A 22,117-nucleotide genomic window follows, 5' to 3' on the forward strand; every position below is an offset into this window, starting at 1 on the left:
GTTAATATATGTAAAGTGTTTTGCAAACTTTACAATTTATATAAAGGTTAGCTCTTATTATCATTAACTTGGGGAGGGATAAGGAGGTGTGGGAAGGGGAGCAGATGCTGCTGGATTCAGGTGGAGGGTCTAATCCCTATTCCCAATAAAGCCCCGCAGTTTCCTCGTCCCTGGCTAGCTGTCGGAAGGCCCTTCTGCTGGGAACTTGCTTAACCGTGACTCTGAAAAAGGAAGCTCCGAGCTCGGGGGCTGCAGGAAACCCAGTAAAGATACGAAGCGGTTGCCCAATGACTCTGGAGCAAGGGTGTTATTTCTCCTCGGCCCTCCCTTCCCCTGCCTCTGCACCAGGAGCCCAGAGCGGGCACGACCGGGGAGCCCCGTGTCCCAGGAAGAGGAACTGTTGAAGCTTGGGCGACCGCAGAAGCCAGTTTAAGTGTCCCACCCCCACCCCGAAAGGAGGAGAGAGAAAGGGGAAAGAGCAGGAGGTGCGCGCGGGTTTGGGAGGGGCAGTGTAGATAAAGAGCGCCCCAAACCTACAGACCCGCCCCGCGGTGCTCCGGGTCCGGGCGCGCCGCCCGCGTCTTTACGCACGTGTGAACTTGGCACTTCAAGCCCCCGCCAGCCTCCGGGGGGCGGGGGGACGAGGCTGACCGACTTCCTTCCCGAGGACGCCACCCCCTCACCCCCGGAGCAGAGCTGCAGACTGCACAGCCCCAAGCTCGCCAGGCGACCAGCCGAATCCTCGGTCGGGCCTAGCTTCTCCAGTGCCCGCCCCGTCTCAGTGCAGGAGCGACCGCGCGGGAGGCTCGCCAAGGTAAAGCTCCGTACACTGGCAGGCGCAGGGGCGAGGGGCGTCGTGGGCTGGGGTGCCTGAACCCTTCACCCACCCGAGACCCGGGGTGGCCTAGAGAAGAGGCGGCCAGCCCCCTTCCAGTGGGATGGGGGACACCAGGCAGTAGAGGGGGACCGCCACCAGCCTGCCCAAGCCCCACCGACCCTCCTTTTCGGGGGATTTCCAAGTACAGAGAACTTACTCCTTAAAGAAGTGGGGGGGGGAAGGCGCCCTTCCGCCATCCTCCCAGCCACTTCACCCGAAACTCGCATGGGTGCTCAGTGTGTGCCTGACCCTAGATCTGTTTCGCCAAAATTGCACAACTTCCCGCCTAGAAAATTGCTCAAAGTTTATCCAAGTTTTAACACTGCTAAGGCAGCCCTGCCCGTCGGATAAAAGGGAGCTTGTCTGGGGAAACCAGGAGGGAGCCTTAGACTGGCTTTCATTCTGATCAGGACCGTGTTGTCGATCTTAGCCTTCTGGTAGAATGGATGTGATTCTGTGGGGAGAGAAGTGCAGGGTTTCTGTCCGTAGGCATTGACTTTTAGAATTGGCTACCAAAGAAGCCAGATGGTTGTGAAATCAGGACCCAGGTATCTTTCTCCTGCTAGAATTTCTTCTCTGAATAATCAAGTTTTTTTTTTCTGATTACCACTTCCCTTGGGCAGATGAGATAATGTGTAAAAGTCCTTTGCAAATCTTAAATCTTATGTAAATATCAATTATTATTATTATTATTGTTAAAACCATCATCTTTTTTTCCCTTTAAGTGCAAAAAAAAAGTAAAATTCAGAAGTCAGGCAGCAGCCCTGATGAGATAAATTATAAGGGTAAATTTTATTTTACCAATCGATCAAAAAACATTTTAGCACTTTTCTGTGTTCCAGCTAGTCACTGGGAATAGACAAATTAGAATGCTACAACAGCTCCTTCCCTCAACGAGCTTGCTTTTTGTAGTAAATTAAGCTAAGTTTCTATCAGGAACTTGAGGCAGGTGGCTTATGGCAAGCTTTCCAGATGTGTGTGGTCTCCCATGGAAAAAAATGGTGTGAGAGAGACACGTGGTTGTGTCCTTTAAACATGGTATGATGAAGGTGCCCAGCATCTGCTCATACTAGAGGAACTAGTCCTTGGAAAAACAAAATTAGACTATTCAGAGAGGTACAGTGGTAGCATGGAAACCCAGTAACCCAGTCCTTATTTCACAAACATTTGAGTTCTTGGGTGTAGCAAATTTTAAGTCAGTTCAGAGTGTTCAAGGCAAGACTAAATATAAATTTGGGGGCTTTAGTCAAAAAATGTGCCACTTGTTCAATAAACATCTCTGTGTTTCTCTGGTAGCTTTACAGTAACCAAAGGGATGTTTGGGCAGCGTTGTAAATTTAGAGTGAACTTCATACTGATAGTTTTGAGAAGGTAAATATGCCAGCTTTAGGGGAAAAGGGTGTGAATTTGTTGATTTAATTTGTTTTGTTTCAGTTAAAATTATCAAATATCCCCATTTATGGTCCCTGGCATTAAAAAAAATCCTTGCTGTCTCTTAAAACCAAAATATCACATTTCCTTAATAGCAAGTACATTGAGGTGGGGAGTCAGGATGACTAGGTAGTAGTCATTGTTTCATCTCTAACTAGCTGTGACTTTGGACAAGTCATTTAGCTTTTCTCAGCCTCAGGGTTTTTTTGGTTTTTTCCACAGAGATCTTTAAAGGCTAGAGGTCTTTAAAGTCTCTTCCGACTCTGTGATCTTTTAAATGTCTCCTGACTTGAATGAATGCTGGCTATATTTTAGATTAGTATATAAAGAATTACTAGTTACCCTACAGACTTAAAAGTCAGCATGACCTCATTCCAGATGGAAAAAACTCCAAAGAAAAGCTTACTAATGTATTGATTCATTTGAAGTTCTTTGTTTCTGAGAATTCCGGAGTATTTTGATAAACAGTTATTTAACCCTCAGAATATAGTATATCTCTGGCCCATAAGGTGGGCAGGCCTCTATTTAAGAGATGGAATTATTGAGATAAAGAATTGACTTATCCAAGGTTCTGTAGAGAGCTTGTCTGTCTTGTTAGTTAAGGGAGAGTATCGTCACAAAGAATAGATTCTAAGTCTTCAGCATTATTATCTCTCAAGAAACACAGTTTTATAACGTAGATTGCCTTTTGCTGACAGGTCTGCCTCATCCAGAATTCAGTGTCTAACTGACTAGTCTCCTTCCAGTTTGTGTAAGTCTCATTAGAATGTGTTAGTATTTAGGTTGTGCGCTATGTTAAAAGACGACTGTCTTGCCTTTAATTGCCCTATTTCTGTTTTAATTATTAATTATTTCTTATTTATGTGTTTGTGAACATTTGTTTGCTTCTTGTCTCGCTCCTTTGGCTGTGAGCTCCTTGAGAGCAGGGACTGTCTTTTGCTCTTTTTGTGTCCCCAGCATTTAGCCCAGTCCTGTGCTTGGTAGGCGGTAAATGTTTACTGGCTGCTTTATGGTCCAAACATTGCCATATTCATGCAGTTTTTGAAACCACAACAAATTGCAAGGTCTGTAAATGCCTGATTTGTAATTCAACATCGCATGCGTTTTCCTTAAACCACTGTACTTTTATTTTTATTTGTTGTTGTTGTCAGTTTTTTTTTTGGAGGCAGTGAGAGTGGGGGAGGGGTTTAAGTGACTTGCCCAGGGTCACTCAGTTAGTGAGTGAGTGCTTTTAAAGACTATTACTATTTTCAATTATTTCCCAGTTTTCTTCCAAATTAATTTATTTTTTTAATCTAAAACACTGAGTTTTTTGCAGTCTCGAAGTGATTTGTGTATGTCATTCTTTCGATTGCTGACACAGGTGGTCAATGATATAATTACCAAAGAATCTTTTTGTTCATCTCATGAAACACATTCCTTTCCGTGGCTTGGAAGGCTTCTACATACTTAAAGCATCATAGGAGTTAGAACTAACTAGAAAGAACCTTAGAGGTCATCTCATCCAGACTACCTCCCCAACCCCATTCAGTGACCCGGCAAGACTGCACAGCCAACAAGAAGAAAGCCAGTAGGAGCAGCTAGGTGGCTCACTGAACAGAGCTCTGTACTTGGAGTCAGGAGGACCTGAGTTCAAATCCAGCCTCAGACACTTAACTCTTACTAGCTGTGTGACCCGGGGCAAGTCACTTAACCCCTGCCGCCTCACCAAAAAAAAAGAAAAAGAATAAATCCAGCACAGAAACCCATATCCTCAGTCTCCAAACCCAGTGCTTTATCAGCCATCCCCTTCTCTCCACTGTTCTTGACACCTCTCCTGGACTTGGTAATAGTGTCTAATTTGTTCTCTGTCATCCGTCTCTCCTCCCTGCAATCCAGATTCCACAGAGCTGCTGAAATAATCTAATGATCTTGTCATTCATCACCTTGACCTAAAATCTTAAGAGGTTCCCATTTGACAAAATAGGATTCTCCTTCCCTTGGCCTTTGTCTCTCTATAGTCGGGCAACGTGAGCTTACCATACCGGACCGCTGACAGGCCCTCACACTTGACCTTCCATCTTTTTCCTCTGTGCATTTACACACTCTCATCCCCTGTGCCTGGAATGAATTTCCTCCCCATCTTTGCCTCTGTCTATCTTTCAGAGTCTTTCTGATCCTCCATAGCTCATCTCCCATGTCACTGTGAAACCTTCCTTGATCCCTCCCACTGAAAACATACATATTCCCCATCTAAAATTTCCGAGATTAGAGGTGTCCCACTTAACTGCCAGGAGGCGATACTCTTTAAAGTGGTCTGGACCGTATTAAAATGTAACTGGGAAATATTTAAGAGAATAAATTTAAATATAATACAACCTACTTAATATTAATTTATGGTTTTCTTCATTAGTATGCAGCCCACAAGGATCTGTTTCTATTTGAGTTTGGTACCACTGTCCTAGATGACACCATCTGGATCTCTGTTTTGTCCTTATCACATCCTGCCTTCTATTAAACATACTTATCTTCTTATCTTTGTCCACATCACGTTTCCCTACATGCAGCAATGGAGAAAACAAGTACATATGTAAATATGCACAGCATAAATATAAAGTGAATAAATACAAATATATGCAAAGGCGTTAGATATAAGGTAGTTTGAGAGGCAGTAGTTGAGGCGATCAAGAGAGGCTTCATGCAGAAGATGGTGCTTGAGCTTCATCTTGAAGGAGGAGAGGAGATCGAGATAAGGAGAGAGTGAATTCCAGGCCTGTGGGGAATCTAGTGAAAAGGCATGGGGATAAAAGATGGAATATTATTGGGTCCAGGTTGTATAGGGCTTTAAAAGCTGAACTAGAGGTGATAATAAATAATGGGGAACCTTTGGAGTTGCTTAAGTGGAGGGATCGTATGGTTGGATCTTCACTTTAGAAAAGTTACTTTGACAGCTTGGTGTGGCAGGATAGACCAGAGAAACTTAAGCTGGGAGGTTTGGGAGGTTATTGCAATAATCTAGGCAGGAAGGAATGAGGGCTTGAGCTAAGGTGTTAGCTGTGTGAGTGGAGAGAAGGTTTGATGGGAAGGGTGTTGTGAAGATAGAAAAGGCAAAATTTGGTAACTGGTGGGATGGGTGTGTGTGTGTCACACACACCCACCCACACACACACACATATACATACATACACACATGGTGACACGTGGATAGAGTGCTGGACCTGGACTCAGGAAGATCCTCAGATACTTGCTACGTGATCTTGAGCAAATCACTTAAACTGCTTGCCTCAGTTTCTGCATCTGTAAAGTGGGTATTAAAAAATGGGTATTAAAAAAAAGAGCACCTACCTTCCAGGATTGTTGTGAGGATGAAATGAAATAATGTTTGTAAAGTGCTTAGCAAACTTTATGGTAACATAGTAGGTGCTCTATAAATGCTAGCTATTTTTATTTATTATTATGTGGGCTAGAGGAGAATGAGAAGTTGAGGATAAGGGCAGAGACTATATAAGGATGGTGGTGCCTTTGAAAGAAGTTGAGTTTAGAAGAGGGGAGGGTGTGGGGAGAAAGATAACATGTTCAGGTTGGGGCAAGTTAAGTTTGAGGTCTCTGGGACATCCAGTTTGAAATGTTCCAAAGTTAGCCAGTGATACAGGGCTACATCTTAGGGGAGAAATAAGAGCTGAGTATATAGAACTATGAGGTTCCTTCCAGCCTTAGATACAGTGTTCTATTATCTGATATCGAGGTCTTTAGAAGCGTTTCATTTGTGAGCATATTTGCAGTTTATTTGCATTACTTTGTGACACAAGAGCATTTTTCAAAGGAGACTACAGATCTGAAAAATATCAGTTACATTTTTCCTGTTATTGGAAAGGGAGATGAGTCCACATCTCTCATTTTACAGATGAAGAGATTGAGGCTGATGGAAGTGAAATGGCTTGCCAGAGATTACATAGCTAGTATGTGAAAGAGCCAGAATTTGAACCCAGGTGATCTGATCACCTAAATTTTCTTCTGCTACTATTAAAAAAAAGTGCTGTTATAAATATTTTGGTATAAGTAGGGCCTTTCTTTTTTATCAGTAATCCCATTGAGATATATGTTTAGCAAATCTCTGGGTCAAAGGGAATCAATATTTTAGTCATTTTATTTGCATAATTCTCAGGTGCTTTCCAAAATAATTGGACTAATTCACAGCCCTACTAATAATGCAGTAGTGTGCCCATCTTTTCACAGCCCCTCCAACATTGATTCTGTCTGTGGTCATCTTTGCCCATTTGACGGGCATGAGGTAAAACTGCAGGCTTGTTTTGATTTGCATTTTTCTTATTATTTGTGACTTACAGCATTTATTTTATATAGTTCTTAATAGTTTACAGTTCTTTTGAGGACTGTGTATCTATTGGGGAATGGCTTTTTGTCTTAAGTCTTTTTTAGTTGTTCATAGACCTAGGAACATAGTATTTGCTGGGTGAAAAAAGGTGCTGAGTTGGGAATAAGGAGGCTCTGCCATCTACTCCAGAACTTTCAACAAGTTATTATATAACTCTCTGCCTCAGTTCTCCCTCATCTCTGTAAAGTAGAGATAAAAAAAAAATCCTTGCTATGACATCCTTGTCCTGAAAATCCAGCCAACCAGAAATAAAAGGAAGGGGAAAAGGCGTTGGTGCAGAAGTGGCAGTTTGCCTAATGTGGAGCTCAGGTCATGAATTTCCATCACCTTGGACTGCGCTTCCCCAAATCAAACCAAGAGGTTACAACTGAAGAGGGGAAGAGCATCTCTGCAGTTACTGCGACCAGGGCTTCTCACTCTCGACCCCTTCGGCACTTCTTAAACTGTGGGTCAAGACCCCGTATGGGGTCGTTCAGATTAATCACGGAAGGAATATCACCTCAGTATGGTTGTAAAGAATGTCTTAGAAGCTCCTTGGCTGTGCTAGACCTTGAGCCATAACTAGGACAGGACGACTGGGACTTTTCTCAGGGTGCCACAATTTAGAAGGGGCTGACAGGGCTTGCACACCTTCAGTAATAGGTAGGAATAACTCAAATTAGTATCCAATTAGCAAGAAAAAATGAGGTAAGATTGTAAGCTTTCAGATCCTACGCTTCCTCCCCTCAGCTGCCACACCCCAGTTCAGTTACCGCTTGGCCTGGCCCTACCCTGCTCTCTCCTTACTGACGTTTGCCTCTGCAGTGGCCCGGAGACGACCCAGAGTCCCAAGTCCTGAGGCCCAAGCCTCTCTTTCCTTGAGGTCTCCTCTTCCCAGCCCACAACTGAATTTCTCATAAAATATTGATTTGATGGCGCCTTTCATACCATACCTTTTGTACCAAGTTACAATTTTGCAGTGCTTGCCCCAGGTGCCAGAATTGCTAGTTACAGTTTTGGGAGGCACTATTAGAGCAGGATGTATGTGGGAAGGTAGGGAGCTTCCCAATCATTGGCAAAGAGGCAATTCAGCAAGGACGGATGAGAGCCAGCCTTGGGGTGGAACCCCTTAGATCCCAGTGACGCTGGAAGGGAGCGTAGTGTAGTGAACTTGGGAGTCAGGAGATCTGCCAGTGAACTTCCTTTGGGAGGATTCAGAGAAGCTTGGAAAGATTTGTGTGAGCTGATGCCAAGCAAAGTAAGCAGAATTAAGAACAATTTACAAAAGTCCCACAATAGTGGGGCCACTGAGTCAAACAGAACTCTGACCAATATAGTGACGAGTCCTGATGTCAGAGGGCCAACAGTGAAAACATAACCTTCTCTAGGTGAACCAGAGTTACAGAATGAGGCATAAGTCAGTCAATCCACAAGTACGTGTTTATTAAGTACCTACTAAATGTCATTGCAAATGTCAATGCATTTTGTTACGAGAAAGTGTTTGAGGTAGAGGCCATTGGCAAGTAAGAGTAATGTAACAAAAAAGGTTTCAATAAAATAATCATTTTTTAAAAGAGGAGTAATGAATAATTCAGTATGATGCTATGGAAGAATATAAGAGCATCACAAGATCTGGAACTGGGAAGGACTTTGGATCCTAGCCTAACTCCCTTATCCTGTAGAGGTAAAATGTTCTACCCAGTGTTGTGCAGGGAATACGGCTGGGATGCCAACCGAAATTCGTTGCCTCTTCCAGTTGCTTACAGTCTTAAAATACCTGAAGAGTAGTCACTTGGAAGATGCGCACTGAAGCAGACCACATGGCGCATGGAAAGATTATGGGATTTCAAGGTGGAACGCCTGGTTCAAATCCTAACTCTGCTACCTACCTGTGTGACCTTGAGGAAGTCACTTTAACCTTAGTTTCTTTGTCTGTAAAATGAGAGTGAGAAAGCTGGTCCCTTCCAGCTCTAAATCCGTGATCCTATTGGGCTTTTTTTTTGGGGGGGGGATTCATAGGGCTGATGTTTTGGAGGCAGATTTCATTTCAAAATGAGGAGAATAAGGATTAACTTCCTAACAATTAAATAGTAGGGTACTAAGCATAATATCAGTGGGAAAATTGAAGCAAATAGATAGGTGATTGCTAGTCAGAGGTGTGGTAGAGGAGGTTGGTTAGACGAGAGGAGCTCTGAGATCCCCTCCAGTTTGTAGGATTCTGTGATTTATTGTGTATGTCCCAGATACTGGGGAAGATGCAGAGAGGAAAAGGATTAGTTTCTAACCTCAGTGCATTTGTAATCTGATGATGACCAGATGTTCTTCCTCTCACAGAGAAAAGCTTAAACTACAATGTGAGTCACTTAGTTTATGTGGACTCCTCATTGAGGAATGAGTTCTGGGAGGTTACCATCATCATCCCCAGGGAGTCAGCCTCGTGGTAGAGTTGGCTCATGGCTTGGGCAGCTAATGTGTAGCTGGAAAAGGGGTGAAGATGCCCACAGTCGAGTTAACTGTTGTGCCCCATATGTGACAAAATATTCCTCGCAGCGCTTTGTGTGATTACAGAAAACTAGGGGGAAAAGTGAGTACCCATTGATCAGGGGACTATCTGGATAATGGTGCTGTACAAATGTAATGAGATGGGGCAGCTAGGTGGCGCAGTGGATAGAGCACGGACCCTGAAGTCAGGAGGACCTGAGTTCAAATGCGGCCTCAGACCAACCCCTTGACACTTACTAGCTGTGTGACCCTGGGCAAGTCACTTAACCCCAACTGCCTTTAAAAAAGAAAAAAACCCAAATATAATGAGACATTACTGGGTCATAAGAAATAATGAACATGAGGATTTCAGAGAAGAAAGAGGCTGTGTGAATTGGTGTATATTGAATACCACCAGATCAATATACGTGATGACTACGACAGTGTAAACAAGGAATGATCAAGGAGGTTGAAAACAGAGTCAGGATGATGCTCCCTATTCGTCCTGGAGGACAGCTAAGGAAGCGCCACTGCTCTTGGAGGGGTGGAGGACTTTGGGTGTGGAATGCTGCATTCTTTGTCATATGAGGTCACTGTGTTGGCTGGCCTAACTGTTTTTCTTTGTTACGAGTGGGGGGTGGCGGGGATTGTGGGATAGTATAATATTTAGAAGTGGGTAAGCGTAAACCAAAAGCACCAATAAAACTTATTATTTAAAAGGAAAAAAATAAAACTAATACTTCTTTGTCAGAGTCTTGGGCAGGGCCCTTTCAGAAGGCAAGGGGATCAGATAGATGTAGCCTCGCTGTACTTTGCCTCCCAAGAATACTGTTACTTATGTCAGCCTTCTCGAAGTTCTCTCTGTACTAATGCCAAAGATGATTTTATTCTTCTAGCATGGAGTAATAATGATGATAGCTAGCATTTATGAAATGCTTTAAACTGTGCAAAATATTTTTCAAATATTATCTCATTTGATCCTCACAACCACCCTGGGATATAAATGCAGTCGTTAACCACATTTTCCAGATTTAAGTGACTTATCCAGGGTCACCCAGCTAATAAGTATCTAAGGCAGCATTCAAACTCAGGTCCTCTAGATTCCCAAGTCTAAGAGCTCTATCCGTTGTACCACCTATCAGTGGTAATAGTAAATTTATCATTTTTTTTTAAAAACTACTTTACAACACTGATTAACAGTGCTTAATGTCAAGGAACAGAGTAGGCATTTACTTAAAAAATGGTGGTATAATTGAATTAAAAGTCACTTTTAAGTGAACGTTATTGTTTTCTTAATGTGTCAGATTTAGGGGCCTAGTGTGAACCCAGAGGGACCATTCTACAGGAACTATTTTTGTCTGCTTGGCTTGAATTAGTGGTATTGGAGCTCTCCAGTTAAAGAGTAAAAATTAAATATATCGAACTCATCACTGAACCTCATAACTTTGCATTTGCGAGAGAATGAAAGCTATGTAAATAAAAAAAAAGTCTAGGAAACCAGGCAATGGATAGTCAAAAAATCCCATATACAGGCACCAGGGTCTGTCAGTCAGGCAGCAAAGACAGGTGCAAGGCAGAGAGCTCATTCAGCTGGAGTGCAGCAGACAGGATGCCGCATTAGGTACAAGGTCATGATGTGCACCAGAACTTGATCCTGGCCGCAAGAACGTAGGTTTACAAGACACCAGAGGTGACCAGAAGGAGAACGTGGCCTCCCTGCCTGTTTTGTGTTTCGTCACGTATTCAGATGTCCAAACAGTCTAGAATACTCACCAAATGCTCCAATAGAAGTTCTGAGACATTGAAAAAAAGTATTTGAAAAGAAGCTGTTTACAAGTTCTAAGTGATTGGCGTTTTATTTATATCAGGTACTCATAAATACCAAAACAACTTAATTGTGTAAAAAAACCATAACTGTTTACCAGAAATATCTCACAAACCAACTGTTTCAGCAAAATAGACTTTGCTACCATCAGGCACACAAATGTTCAATCCTTAATTAAATTAGCATCATGATCGCTCTTGAAAAGAGACAGAACCCAAAACTAATTCGTGTTCTATATAACAACAACTAACAACAAAAGTAAATAAAAATAAAAAACCCCTTCTCAGGTGATTTCACATGGGAGCGTGTTAGTGAAAGAGCCGCTTGAGTATTTGCAGCGTGATTAACTAGAATAACTCAGTGCACCAAAGCTACTGCTGTTAACAAGATATTGCATCTCTACTAATGAACCCAAAATTAACTGCTGCTAATTCTGAGTTAGCACTTTGGAGATAGCACCATTTTCTTTTCTCTTTCATCGTGGTGGCCAAGTACTTAAACTTTGTCAGTGACGAACCTCAGTCAGCTTAACATTGCATTTTGAATGTAGATATTAATTCTGTGGCAGTAGATATTCGTTGTGTGGCCCATTTTGGTTGGCAGACGTTTGCAATTCTGTGACTCACCATGCTGTTCTTGAATAGAGCAGTATAAAGATAGGAAGTTCATTCGAGCGTACCAGAGAGCTTTATTCATAAAAACTCGATTGTTCTAGAACACTAGGCTTCAGCTGAATCACAGCAAGCATGCATGGGGTCTAACATGACTCAGCTAGGGTAAGGAACTGTCTCCTGGGGACAGGAAATGAGGAAATGTCAATTTGTCCTAACACTTGTATAATATTGAAATCGTATGCAAAAACAGCATGAAAATTAAGCTCTGTAAGATTTGTGTTGAGTGTCCAGATCAGAGGTGCAGAACCTGAGGCCTTGAGGCCACATATGGCCTTCTAGGTCCTTGGGTTTAGCCTTTTGACTGAGTCCAAGTTTTACAGAACATATCCTTTTAGTAAGGGGATTTGTTCTTTGAAGTTTGGATTCAGTCAAAGGGCCACACTTGAGGACCTAGAGGACCACTTGTGGCCTCGAGGCTGCAAGTTACCCACCCCTGGTTCAGACCCTTTTCTTAAGAGAACTCGAGAACATGAGACCAAGTCTAGGGAAAGCCTCTCCTGTCGCTATTGGATTTCAGGCTGCTCAAATCCTAGACCAGAGGAAAGCATTTCCTAAATGATACTGAAGGAAGTTGGGTGTCACTGTGAATTCTTGAAAGGGGTTGGTCATGGGGACCATGGTCAATCTGGGGGGTCTTTTCCTGTAAAGTTGACTAGATGACAGGGCAGGTAGTCACTGAAGGGCTCTTTCATGGAGAATAGATATGGGCTCTTGTGCCTTGCTGAGGTCTAATGTAGATATGACTTTTTATTGTTGTTTTTGTTTTCATCTCTTTCCTCAGTTTCTCTTCTCTGCTAAGAAACTGAGTATGGTGGCACACACCTGTAATCTCCACTGCTATTGAGGCTGAGGCTGGTGGATAGCTTGAGTTTAGGAGTTCTAGCTGCAGTAGGGGTAAAGCCCATGTGGTATCTGCATTCATTTGGTGAGCCCTAGAAGCAGGGGGCCATCAGGCTGCCTGTGGAGGGACAAATCATCCCATATCAGAAATGAAACAGGTTAAAGCATCCAGGTCAGGTTGTGAGTGGCCTCAATTCCATATTAGACATAGGGACACCTAGTGTCCAAAAAAATTTTTTAAAGAGACAAAAAGGAAGACTAAAAATATTTTTAATTTTTGAGTTGAGTGCCCCAACCCTAAGGGCCTGGACACAGTATCAGTTGCCTTGGACAAGAATTTTTTAAGCCCTTTCAAAAAACCTGGCCTCTCTAAACTCTGTGGGTAATAACTCTTTCTAGGTCTCTGGCATCATGAATATTTTCCTGGACTAATAATGAATGCTTTTTTGAGGGTAGAATTGTTGAAATTCTCTTGGTTGAAGAGTAGCGTGTTGCTTAGGTAAGTAAGTTTTACAGAGGGTTTAGGATTATGGTGGACCACAGACCAGTTTAACTCAAGATCATGACTTATAGGAATGTAGCTTGATAAACTGTTGGCAAAATAGGATTTTGTGAAATGCAGTGTAGTATACAGCCTTTCACCAATAAATAAGAAACTGCAAACATCAAAATTTATTGTGGAACCACTGACTCAAATATGTTGTGAGTTGGTTTTTTGGTTTTTGTTTTCAGTCAGGGACGTTGCCTTGTAGTCCAATGATGAAAGTGCTGGATTTATAATCAGAGGAACTGAGTTCAAATTCTAGTACATGTGACCCTGGGCAATTCATCTAATCTCTAGGTGTCACCATCTTAATTGTGAAAGGGGGGAGATGGACTGGATGACCTCAAAGTTCCCTTCTAGGCTGTGATTCCATGATTCTTTAATCCTCTGTGTCAGTTGGACTGGTAATCTTTCCTAAGCATGTCAAATTTGACCAACATTCAGATTATTTGATCCGTCATGAATCTGAGTTAGGTTTTTGATTGGCTTTGCTCTGGATTGTGGGAGTATTAAATATCCCTCCCACAGGCCGCTACTACCTTTTTTGTGTAGGTAGGTGATACAATGGATAGATCATAGGACCTGGAGGCAGGAAGACCTGAGTTCCAATCCAGCCTCACTCCCACACTTCCTAGTTGTGCCACCCTACGCAAGTTATCTAACCTCCCTCTGCCTCAGTTTCTTCATCTGTAAGATGAGAATAATAATAACACTTACTTCCCAGGGTTATTGTGAAGAACAAATGAAATATGTTTGACAAGCCTTAAGGCTAGCTATTTGTGTAGTGATTATTTCGTTGTAAATTAATTATGGTGCATTCTATGTAGTAAGTACCTAGTAAGTATTTGATTATTTTGGAAAATGATGAGCCCCTACGTTGGAGTAGATGAATTGTGGTTAGTTTTCTTTGGTATTAAAAAGCTCTTTTGCTAAAAAAAAATGAGTGCATTTCCATATATAAATAAGTAAAAGCATCCATCTGTGAATGTGAAACCACACAATAAACATACTTTTAAAAATAGTTTTATAATACACTTCAGCTAGGATCTAAGTTTTTCCAATTCACTTTGGAGATGTTTTTCTCAAATCTGAAGGTAAGATCATATATGACTGATGGAGTTTTGTAGAAGAGCCCAGGGCTACCAGCCTATTGGGGAAGAAAAACTGGGATTCAAAGCTAAAAAAGGCTCAGATTTTTTCTTAAGTGTCAGCTTTGCTCAATGAGAGGAAATGAATCTTTGCTCCAGTTGATTAAATCTGAAATCTTTATTGGTTGAATGGTTCCTTCTGTGAAGCTGATATACCCGTTGGTACCAATTCTTAAGCAACTTAGGAAGACTTCGGTGAATATAGACATTGTACCATTAAACTCATATAACTCAACATTTGATAATGATTTATTTATAAAAATTCTTTGTTCAAGGCACACAGAAAAAACTTAGGTGGCCAAAGACTCACTTCTGGCCAGTGTCCAGACTAAGACAGTGGTGGATAGCTTATTGATTCAGTCCATAAATACGTGCAGATGAGTAATGATCTGAGCCTACAACTGAGTAGGAGGAAGAGATAGCTGGGAAATTGAGAAATAGCTTGATGCTTTCGGTAGACCTAAGCCATTCTCAGATAAACTCTGGGCATGTATATTTTTCCATTGGAAATTGAAAAATGCTTGTGGTAGAGGTGTGACAGAATGTATCTAAAGGTTAAAGGTTCATCAATTCAGCCATCCATTTACCATATCCCCCCAGTCGCCTCAGTTCATCTCCAGTCGACTATAGTCAATGTTTGCTGAATTGAATTGAACAGTAACATTTCCTCTATTCTTGAAGTCTCCTTTGGGCAGAAGATGCTTTTGGCTCCCAGGTAGTCTTCTTTCCTACTAATTTAAGCCCTGGTTGGAGAGAAGACCACTAAGGGAGGGAAGGATGGAAGTATTCCTTCTCTTTTCCATATACAAAATAGTATCTGGATAGCAGGTCCTTCTAAGCTGAAAAGACAACGTTCTGGGCTTGATGATGCATTATTTATCTCTTATTAAAGGTCCTGCCTGTTTGAATGCTGAGATGCTCGTCATCAGGTTGGCCACCCAGTGATGCCCCTGTTATTTGGATGGAAAGTCTAGTGATCTACATTGGTGGAAAAAAGTGCTCTTACTGATGAAATGACTGATGGTGGAAGTATGGAAACAATGAAGAAGTATAGCCAATGCCTCCCTATAGGCTTACTGTAGAAAATAGAGTCCATTATGCCTGGGAAACATACAGAATCAGGATGCTAACGTGAAAATAATGGCCTGAGAAAAAACAGACACTGACTTCAGTTCTGAGAAATTCATAAATTCGACAACCATACTCTCTATATCTGGACATATTTATGCTGGGTCTGTGCTGTTAAATTGGATTGTGCCAGGTATCTATAAAATTTAGGCCAAAAATCCACTCCTTTTCAAATTTACCAACTATCCTTTCCACATAGAGTTTTTAAGTATATCAGCATACAGAATTATAGTTTTTAGCAGCCAAAAGGAATGTTAAAGATCATCTGGTCCAAACGCTCTGTTTTTGCAGCACAAGAAGCTTAGGCCCACTGAGTGTAAGTGACTCGAGTGAGTTAGCACAATCTGCAGAACCAGGACTAGAAAGCTCAGTGCTCCATAATGATCCAGGGCTCTTTTTAATACACATGTTGCCTCTCATTAGTGGCTGTAATAGAACCATAAATACTATTGGAAGGCGAGTTTCGCAGTTACACAAGGCACAGCAAAGCATGAAGAGATTTGGAGAGACTGATAGGACAAATATATGGACTTAGATTATGTGATACATATAAGAATCCTTGCTTTTCTTTAAATTTGCTGACCAAATTAGCTTATCAAGAGACATTTCTTACCCTTGGAAAGCCAGTGGAATGAATCCTAACCATGAGCCATCTTTTGAGACTCAGAGAAAATGGATTTAATAAGGGCCTTCTTTAACAGGCCTGCAGAGCAAAAATACCACATTCTAAACTGGGGGGGAAAAAAAGTGTGCGTGCTGCATTTGTTCTGAACGTAAGGAAATTCTGAACTTAGTGGTAAATTCCAGATTGAAGTGGCATCCTCCAGAGAACATGAAGAAAGTAATTAGCTAACTACAAAATGCTCTCACTAGAGAAAATAAAATCCCACTAAGTTTGGTAACATGTACTTTAATAATAAAAAAAAGTAATTGTGAACCTACTGATTTAAATTTGAGATACAAAGGGTAGAGTTCAGTTTATATCTCTTCAACTGAGTGCTTAGGGAGTTGGGGCCTGAACATTTTCAAATGAAGGGGGAAAAAGTTGTCTATTTAGATTAAACCTTACAGGGGTTAGATAGAGTGAGGACCGCAAACAGCAGGGGAAAGTCTTAGGTCGGTCTTTTCTTCCCCTTCATTGCTAGCACTCCTAGGGTGGAATTGAAGGATATTCTGAAACACACTGTTTTTTTTACGTTTTTGCTGCATGGATGATAGCTTCTACTGCCCCGACATCTTGCATCATTTTTATGGTCTGGGGATTTGAAGCCATTTTGCTACTGAAGGAACAGCTTGAATGAGCAGAGTGGAGGGTGTTTTGGGGAGGAGTCATAAAATGCTGTAGTTTTATTAGCTGTGGGAGCAGATCAAGCAAGAGAGAGTTTTCATAAGGTAACCCTTAAGATCATCTTTATAGACCTTCTCAGCGTAAGAAGATCACTGTCAGAGTTATAGGCAAAGACATCATACAGCTTATTTTATTCTTCTTCGTTGCTGGTCTGTAGATGATGGATTACAGCTCACTTCAACTTGTATAAGCATAGTGGATAGAGTGCTGGACTGGGAGTTAGGAATATTTGGGTTTAAATACTGCCACAGATACTTATTAGCAGTGTGATCCTTGCCAAGCAATAATAATAGTAATAATAATAGCTAGCATTTATATAGTGCCTATATGTGTCAGGCACTGTGCTAATAAGTACTTTACAAATACTGTCTCATTTGGGCCTCAGACAACAACCCTTTGAGTCTTTCCGTCTCTCTGTGACTCAGTTTGCTCGAATGAGGAGGCTGTACCTATGCCAGGCGTTTCTACCATCTCTCAGTCCATGGTGCAGTGATTAGCCTTGATTCAGGCATTCATGCCCAACCTGCTCCCTGAAAGATCTGTGTTCCCATAGTATGTGTGCCGTATTAGCTGTTTGGGAGCATAGCTTCCATTTTTGTTTTCCTGGTGTAAGAATTGGGAAGGCTTAGGCATATGAGAAATCAGCTAATGTTCTTTCAAACCCCATATCTGGGCAGGTCAGTGATGGCCATTCAGGCCAGTGGCTCCCTGCACCTCAAGGGAACAGATGGACCCAATGACATTGACAAGCAAGGAGGCCCAGTGTAGGGGAAATGTACTTGTTAAAAGGTTCCTCGGTACTGGCACGTTTAAAGATCAAAATAATGCGTGCATCGAATGTGTAAAAGCATCTTCCTTTGGAAAGGTCAAGAAATCTCCTTTTTTATAGTCTAGGTACTGAGGCTGTTTAAAAAAATCCTCATAGTTTCACATTTGCCAACTCTCCGTCTAGGTTCTGGTGGACAAAACTGGTCAGGTAATTGATGCAGATCTGTACCACTGGAAGAGGCAGAAACAAAAGCCTTTCTGTTGGGTGGCTTGTTTGAGGACAGCAGTCTTGTTTCATTTCTAAAAACTATCCCTCCCTCCTTCCCTACCACAGACCATCCATCCTCTGTAGCAAAGAACAAAAAGAGCAGGGGAGAAAACATTTCAGCGGAACCAACCAACATATCAACCAAGGCTGATAAAGCATGCACTGTTTAGCATGCATAGGCCCCCACCCTTGCAAAGAAGGAAGTGGGGAAAGTACATTCTTCTTATCTCATCCTGGGGCCAAGCTTGGTGATGGTGATTTTTATGGCATTCATCTTCATTCTGTCATCCTGCCTGTCGATGGTAGCCATCATCTCTGTTTTCTTGGTTCTGTTTAACTTTGCTCTGCATCAGTTCAGTCATGCCAACAGATATCAGTTCTGTAGATACTGAATGAGCCCCTACGTACGTGCATTGTGATGATGCTTGCGCATATATCCAGGTGTGTGGATAGAGTGCTTAATTTCCCCCCATAAGACACACACACACACACACACACACTTCTAAAAAGGAGGAGGTGCATGGCCCAAGTCTGCATCTGCTTTTTTGTGCTCGCTTATTTTGAACATATAGGGACTTCCTTTCCACCAGGACAAATCACAGCCCGTTTGACAGGTTGGTAAATATATGGTCTTCCAGGGTTGCTGTGCCTCCTATGTGGTAATGAGTCTCTGGGAACTTTAGGGTCATTGCTTTAGGGCTGAAAGGAATCATTGAGGTTATCACGTCCAATGCATTCATTTTATAAATTAGAAGACTAAGGCCAGGAAATATTAAATGACATTGGCAGTAAGTGGCAGAATCAGACTGGTCTTCAGAAGACACGAGCACAGGCTGTCACCAGGTACAACCTGTCAGGGCCAGCACTGCACTGGCATGGCCCCGAGGAGCCCTTGGTCACCACCATCTAGGGAAAGACTGATAATCATAATAATAGTAATGAAAATCACAACAGTCATAATAGAATTTATATATCACTTTAAGTTCCTCATCTGTAAAACGGTGATAATAATAGCACCAGCTTTTTAGGGTTGTTGGATCAAATGAGATAATAATTGTAAAGCACTTGAGTACCTGTCATATAGTAAGCACTATATAAATGTTAGCTGTTATTTCTATTAGCATTATTATTTTTTAAAGCACTTTACACTTATTATTTTATTTGATCCTGACAACAATCCTGGCAATTAAGTGTTATTTTACATATGGGGAAACTGAGACAGAGGTGAAGTGACTTGCCCAGAATTCCACAGCTAATAAGTGTGTGAGGTCACATTTGAATTCAGGTCTATCTATCTAGAGCTCTATCCACAGTACCATTTTGCTGAACTGTAGTGGTGCTCAAACACACAAAAGCGGACTTTTAAAAAAAACGCTGTGCCTTGTCCTGACTTTCAGCACATCATCATTTGGGTTAGAGAAAGTGGTCAAGACACAAAAACCTGTAAGTACACGGCCAACCCCAAAGAAGGGAGGAGAATTGGTCTGCTCTTTCCCATTGTATACCAAGACTCTGTTGACTTCAGTATCTCTTCAAAAGAAGACATTTCTGTTACACATTTTGTCACCTTAAAAAAAGTGAAAATGCCTTCCCAAGCACTGCTGATGCCGTGGTGTTTTTCCCTGTGTTTGGATCGTGAGCAGAGTGGAATCCTTTCTCATTCCAGTCACTGGACACTGGACGCCAATATCTAAGCAAAGTCTGGGCTGTTTGCTCTAGGGATTCTTGATAGCCAATCCGCAATACCCCCCTCCTGGTTTTAATTAGCTCTGCTGGTGGACAAGATCATGACTTTCCATTCTTAGGGCCCTTTAACAAACTTCCTGTCTCCACTCTGGGAGGTTAAAATGGCACTTACTTTTGTGCTTCATTGTTTAAAAGATTTCAGGAGTCACCCAGGGAAATCTCTTTGTACCAGGAAGACACTGCACTCTGCAATCTTCACCACCCAAACAGAACTGAGGCAGTTTGTCATGTCAGCAATTCAGGCCAAAGTGTGTTTTCCTATGTTACTTTTCCCCTTCATTATTTTTCAGCTACCCACCCAGAGGAGCCCTTTGGGTGTGGACACGCCCATGCAAGTGTTCAGGAGGTGTTTTGTGTATGTTTAAAGCTGTGGATGTCAAAACTTGCTGCCTTCAGAGAATCCTTGCTTCACCTCATTTGTTAAGAAAGACAAGTATGTAAACTGAGGCTTGGTGTCTAGATCCATTTTGTTATTGTTCAGTCACTTTCAGTCATATCCAGTTCGGAATTTTCTTAGTAAAGTACTGGAAAGCTTTGCCATTTCCATCTCCATTTTACAGATGAGGAACTGAGGCAAACAGGGTTAAGTGACTTGCCCAGGGTCACCCAGCTAGTAAGTGTCTGAGGCCAGATTTTAATTTATTGAGTCTTCCTGACTCCAGGTCTAGAGCCCTATCCACCGTGCTGCATTTCATTACAGTCCACTTATCATAAGAATGGGGAACTTCCAACCCACACACTAAGATTTGCCACAGAAAATTTGTATAAAGGTCTTCTCCTTGGCAAGATCCCTGACACTAAGAACTGAGTCATGTTTCCTATTTGTAACCCCGGCAACCAGCACAATGCTTTGCTCACAGTAGTAGATGCTTATCAAATGTTTGTTGCATTAAATAATATTTTTGATGTGATTATCCCTGTTTATGTGTATGGTACTCTTCTGTGGCTGCAGAAGCTTTTATCAGCAGCATCGTAAGAGGGACTCTCCTTCCTCCACAGAATTGGGACAGTACTCCTCCCGTCTCTCTTTTTATAGTCATCCTCTCACTCTCTCTTGCTGGGGATCTCTTTTCCTCCGTTGCCTCTTCTGTTTTCCTATCATTTTCTTTATCTTTCACTGCTATCATTTGTCTCTCTTAGTATCTCTCTGTTTGGCTGTCTCCCTCTCGTCCCACCCAATCTTACTTCCTTCTTTTCCTGGCTCCTGTCGAACTTCTCCCTTGTCTCTTTCCCTTAACTAGTCATAATGTAAAACCGAAGTCACTTTGAAAATCATTTGTGGGTATTCATTAAGTCTGTTCTTAACTCACAAAGCAGATCAGTGGAATCATCTATATTTTTCTCTTAGCAGATAAGTGTGGATTTTAGCTGTATTCCCCCAAAGGATCAGCAACCCTAAAGAGAACCCTAAAATAACCTAAAATTGAGTGGAAAGGGGGGCATTTAGATGTATTTACTTATGTAAATATGAAACCTCTTAGCCATAGATTCCTATCCTGTGAAATTGGAGTACGGCATATCTCTGGGTTAGTACTGCTAGAAGTCACTCAGGCTGCCGTCCTGGCTCTCACGTAGAACATGGCAGCCTTTGTGGTAGGAAGAGAACCATGATCATGAGAGCCTGCCTGAATGTTCCCAGTGCCCACTGCCCTCTTTACTCATAGAACCTGTCAGGATGGCACTCCATTCCATTGGCATGGCCTTGGTCACTATCATCCAGGGAGAAAATAACAATAATAACTAACATTCTGGCTCTTAATATTCAGGTAATTTTTCTGTCTGTGGCTTTTCTCAGAATCTCTGTTAAAATGTCTGTCCTTAGCATGTACTGCCCAAGCAGTCTTGGAATTGTTACTTATGGTAGTAGTAGTAGTAGTGGTAGTACTAGTGGTAGTGGTGGTAGTAGTAGTAGTAGTAGAAGTAGTAGAAGTAGTAGTGGTGGTGCTGGTAGTAGTAGTAGTAGTGGTAGTGGTGGTGGTGGTGGTGGTGGTAGTAGTAGTAGTAGTAGTAGTAGTGTAGTAGTAGTAGTAGTAGTAGTAGTAGTAGTGATTAGCATGTACATGAGACTTTAAAGTTTGCAGTGTTTTACCTGTTATCTTCTTTGATTCCATATCTAGATCTTTGCTGAATAGAGATGAGATATAAAAGGGTCTTCATGTTTCTGTTAGCATATAATAATAAGTATTAGAATCAGGTTTCAAACTATTAACTTTAGCCATTTAGTATTCTGAGGGAACTGAATCTCAGAGAGGTTTAGCAGCCTGCCTATAATCACACAACCAATAAATACCAGAATCCAGGTTTCAAATCCAGATTTCCTGACTACAGGCCCAGTTCTCTTTCCATCATACTTTCTCCACATAAGTGGTCAAAGGAACAGAGAAAAGTAATAGAGATGTTAGTAATAATAGTAATAACTTATTTATAAAGAGCTTTAAGGTTTACAAAGTACTTCACACATATGTCTTTGATACTACTACTAATATTAATAATGATAGCTATTGTTTATATAGCGCTTACTATGTGCCCATCACTGCGCTAAGTGCTTTTCTCATTTGATCCTCACAACAACCCTGGGAGGTAGGTGCTATCATTATCCCCATTTTACAGTGGAGGAAACAGGTTAAGTGACTTGTCCGGGGTCACACAGCTAGTTAAGTATCTGAGTCTGAACTTTAACTCAGATCT

General features: G+C 41.8%; 1 protein-coding gene across 1 annotated transcript in view; it reads left to right on the top strand.

Annotated features, from left to right (window-relative positions):
• The first annotated feature begins 358 nt into the window (after nt 1-358).
• Nucleotides 359-22,117, top strand: part of APBB1IP (amyloid beta precursor protein binding family B member 1 interacting protein) — a 134,753-nt gene continuing 112,994 nt past the window's right edge. The window contains exon 1 of the mRNA XM_078151956.1: nt 359-814. The gene's annotated coding sequence lies outside the window, so the exon portion shown is untranslated. The remainder of the gene's footprint in view (nt 815-22,117) is intronic.

The sequence above is a fragment of the Phascolarctos cinereus genome, unplaced genomic scaffold (genome assembly GCF_003287225.1).
Source record: "Phascolarctos cinereus isolate Bilbo 61053 unplaced genomic scaffold, phaCin_HiC Scaffold_1;HRSCAF=81, whole genome shotgun sequence".
Lineage (NCBI taxonomy): Eukaryota > Metazoa > Chordata > Mammalia > Diprotodontia > Phascolarctidae > Phascolarctos > Phascolarctos cinereus.